This window comes from Lycium barbarum, chromosome 8 (genome assembly GCF_019175385.1).
Source record: "Lycium barbarum isolate Lr01 chromosome 8, ASM1917538v2, whole genome shotgun sequence".
NCBI classification, from domain to species: domain Eukaryota; kingdom Viridiplantae; phylum Streptophyta; class Magnoliopsida; order Solanales; family Solanaceae; genus Lycium; species Lycium barbarum.
Genome location: NC_083344.1, coordinates 84557992 through 84562571, shown reverse-complemented (window position 1 = coordinate 84562571; position 4580 = coordinate 84557992). Strand labels below are relative to the sequence as shown.

At 38.9% G+C, this 4580-nt stretch overlaps 1 long non-coding RNA gene across 1 annotated transcript; it reads left to right on the top strand.

The window, feature by feature from the left end:
* Positions 1 to 624: 624 nt before the first annotated feature.
* On the top strand, positions 625 to 2432 carry LOC132605122 (uncharacterized). The gene is made up of 2 exons (XR_009569044.1): positions 625 to 791; positions 1132 to 2432. It is a non-coding gene; the product is annotated as an uncharacterized LOC132605122 (long non-coding RNA).
* Positions 2433 to 4580: the final 2148 nt, after the last annotated feature.

Here is a 4580-nt window from a genome sequence, read left to right as displayed (position 1 = left end):
GTCTGCCTTCCAGTCAAATTTCATGAAAATCCGTTGGGAATTTGAGAAAACTTCCTTGATGAAAGTTGTAGCCCTTTGAAATAGCTTTCCAACGGTATCTTACGGGGGTCAAACGGACATCTGTGCAAAGAGTTATGCCCATTTTACCGAAGCCTGTTCGCTGGAAATACTGCCAGCGTAACGGTGACGTTACGGGCCGTATCTCGTGTTACGGTCCGTAACAGTGGACCGTAACGTCCCGAAAATTTCCAGAACCTCACTGGAAATTGTCACCAAGGTACGGTACCAAGTTACGGTCCGTACCTCGTGTTACGGGACCGTAACAGTGACCGTATCTTGGTCCGTATATACGTTTCGGGTCACCTGACTTCGGGAGGCCATAACCCTATCATAAATTGGGAATTTGGGAAAACTCAAAGAACGAAAGTTGTAGATAATTGAAAAACCTATCCAACCATAGGTTGTGGGTTCACAGGAGACGTCGGGATAAGGAGATATGGACGTTTTAAGACAGCAAGGTCTCAACCCGTTTTCAAGTTGGGTCAAACCCATTTTCCCTTGGTATAAAAGGGAAATATAACCCTAGCAGCCCATTTATTTCTCCAAATTCAGATTTTAGAGAGAGGAAGTGAGAGAGAAGGGAAATTAGAGAGAGAAAGTAGAAAATCAACCAAGTTTAAGGCCCCGAATCCCAAAGCTCGTGAAGGAAAAAGTGTAGTACAAGTCGTTGTCGTCATTTTAAGCCCAAGATCGGACTTGGGGGTGTTGATTTCGTGGTGACTACCCAAAAGGTAATATTTCTACTCCCTAATCACTTATAGTTATGAATTGATGAATTCTTGGGAGTATAATAATTGGGTTTGTTGAAGAGAATTATATGGACTATGCTAGAATTGTTGGATTGTTGGTTTGGGATTGTTGTATTCATATGGGTGGTGAAGAATGATGTTAATTACACCTAATTGAGATTGTAGAAATTGTTAGAAGTAAAAGAATGGGGATTTGGTGAAGAAAACACCATTAATGGGGGTTATAGAGCTTCATGCCCACTAAGTGTTTGATAAAATGCTTAGATGAACAAAACATGGATATTGTTGCTAATATAGAATCCCTATGACTTGTATGCTATAGATTGAAGTTGAAGGGGGTGAAGGACATTGTGATACGCCCAAAAGCGGAAGGTTAAGGTATGTAGAACTTCCATCCACATGTGGGAACTTCTATGTTCTTCCCCATGATCCGTTTAGTAAATTCTATGAAGTTCAACTCCTAGGGCATTAAACCCAATGTATTGGTAGCCCGTAATTATGTATGTATGTATGTACATGAATTCCGTATATATGTTCGTTATTGTGTTCCTAAACCTCCATTTCGGACATTAGGAATCCTAGCTTAATCCATGAATCATGAATTCTTCCTCATGTGTTCTCATGATGTTTATATGAAATTGTAAAATGTTATTTTACAAATTACAAGCATGTTTTCAAGTCAACTACAAACGTATGATTATGCATTATGGTATTTCTCATGATCAAGTTTACAAGTTATTTCATGAAAATATGTTTACAAGTCCTTTCGTGAAATCATGATTTCAAGACAAGTACAAGTTAATTCACGAAAGTCATGGGCTTCTTAGCCAACTATATTATTTTCATGTTCGGGAGTTGTAATAATACCGAGAAGGCTCAGATAGCCTGAAACTACGTATGCCAACGTAGGATAAGAATCGCTCCGCCCAGTAGGACGATTCCTTCATATGTTCCCCATTGAGGGATTTGGATCCATTCATGTTATGTTCATGTCTCGTGCCCCGGCAAGGTACGAGATGGCTTAGCTGATCGGGCAGAGATCAGACTCCACGCTCCTCCCCGTGGTGGTTTATGTCGGTATTACAGATTATTACAGATTACTACAGACTATCTCATGCTTCCAGTACTCAGTTTCAGTTTTAAATTTCATGATTTTGTACTCATGCTCATGCTCATGTTCATGTCCAAGTTTTCAATTTCAGTTCTTACTATGTTATTCCATGTTCCATGTTGTTTCTTCCGGTTGCTTTACATACCAGTACATTCAATGTGCTGACGTCCCCTTTTTATTGCCCGGGGACCTGCATTTCACGATGCAGGTACTAATATACAGGACGACACATCTGCTCAGTAGGACAGCATTCGTATCAGCTTATTGGTAAGCCCCATCTCGTTCGGGGTTTAGTCAACTTTTATTTTATGATTAATTATGCATCTAAAGGTATGCTGGGGGCCTTGTCCCAGTAAGTATGTTTTTCAGTCAGACTCATGATAGAGGTTTCATAGACTAGAACAGACAGTTATGTCATGTCAGATAATCGAAGTCGCATAGCCATTTTGGCTCACTCATGTTTAAACAAGTACTTTATTAAGTATTATGACTTATTATGTTTTATAAAGGCTCATCATGCATTCACGTTATATTCCGCTTATGTTATGCATCATGATGATTCAGCAAGTCATGTGGTTCGCTCGGTCACATGTAGTCAGGCACCGAGTGCCGTGTTACGTCCAGGCCATGGTTCGGGGCGTGACATAAGCGGCTCCATCAGCCGATATGTAGGTCTGAGTTATGTACTGGATTCTGTATGATTATATGTATTTGTTTGATTTGAAAGAATATTTCAAAAAAAAATTTACTATGCATTTTACCTTATCCGATTTAGAAAGTTCGATGTGATTTTCTGTGTAGCAGGAGTCTGAGGGTTCGCTCGGCCCTAAGTAAGGGTCGGGTGCCCATCACACCCTCGAAATGTTGGGGTGTGACAATAGTCATGACCTGCAGGGGATCCATGGTGTCCATGTATCACTCGCTCCGAAACTGACCTCGGATCACAAGCCCATAACTAGGCCACATCCTCACTCCCTGTCAATGTACCTTATATATATATATATATATATATATATATATATATATATATATATATATATATATATATATATATATATATATATATTTCTGTATCTAATCACAACATGAATCTCAACGTGCATCCAAAATATATATATATATATATATATATATCATGGTCCCCATATATAGAAATAGAAATCCAAACCTCATGCCTCAATTCTAATAACATTAATGCCAAGGAATCCAAACCTCATGCCTCAATTCAAATAAACTCAAGGAATCAATTCGACCACATCAAGAATAAAACATGAAGTCAATTACGTTCTAAGTACGAATCACTTTAGCATATGATATAGCAAGACTTTATATTAGCCAACTCACTAGTAAAACAAATCTCATTCTTCAACTAAATCAACACCAAGAGGATATACAAGCTCTACCATCTCCCTTTGAACATAACAACTACACACTTGGTTCAACTACTTCTCTTAATGGAGACAAGCCCACATAATTCCACAATTAATACTAGCCTAACTAGTATCCAACTGAACGCCGTGTTCGAAGACCTAATCATTCTTACTCCCGTCAATTGTAGAACATATATACGACTCACTAATCAAAGTCCAACTCAAGTAAACCATAACCTACTTCGATGCCGAGCAGCTGTCACGAATGTCCATGGAATCTTCTCCTATCCCGTTTTCGAACCGGAAGCCTTGACAGAGAATTCTAGGGATTTCACGAATCTGAGAACAAGAGTCAAATCAAAGCATACTTAGTAGTCTAGATTTCATAATTAGCTAATCTTTATAGGTCGTATAATATAACCCTTCCCCTTGGGTTCCCAGTTTGAGAAGTCAAGTCTAACAACGACAAAGAACCCATCTTCATTAACCCTATAAGAAAATCTTAGCAAGGAAGAATTATCTTTTAAGAAAATAGCAAGAAGGATGTTTGAAGGTTACCTTTTTCAAGCCTCTAAGTGTTCTGTTCAGAAATCCTCCCAGGTGACGGCCTAGAATAGGGTTTTGTGAAAAAATGGGATCAAATGCTGAAATAAGGTTTTTAAGCTGGGTCTGGTTCGCGTCGACCGTTGCAGTGGTCTACTTGTCGGCTGGGGAAGACTCGCTGCGGCGGTGCCTCAACTGCTGAGGCGAAACGGCTCTACCAGACCCCATACTTTTTAGCTCTAACCGACTCGATTATAGTTAAAATTAAACGTAAAATCTCCCCGTGGACCAATCATACCACGATTCAACTTGGTTCTTATAAACGAGCTGAGGAAAGTCTAATAACAACCAGACACGTCGTTACACCAGAGTAAAAGGAATTAAAAGGACAAGCAATTTGCCTGAGAAGAATAACCCCAGGGGAAAATGGACGCGAAGACAAATGCTTCTAACTTAGAAGTTAAGCCAAAGCACAAATATAAACAGTCTCACAATTGTAAGTTGATGCAGGCCAATTCTTCCGCGCGAAATGTAGGGAATAGGTTATTCATGCAATGTCTATGTTACCTTTCATTGTTTCCAGCCCCTACTTTGACAAATACTGTAACTGGCTTAAAATTTTTCATTTCAATTTCTCCAACAAATTAAAACTACAATTCTTCAAACACTTATATCATGTTTTTATTTGATAGATAGATATATGCAAGAAAAGGAAATATTTAGGAGAAAACTATCACAGGTTTTTAA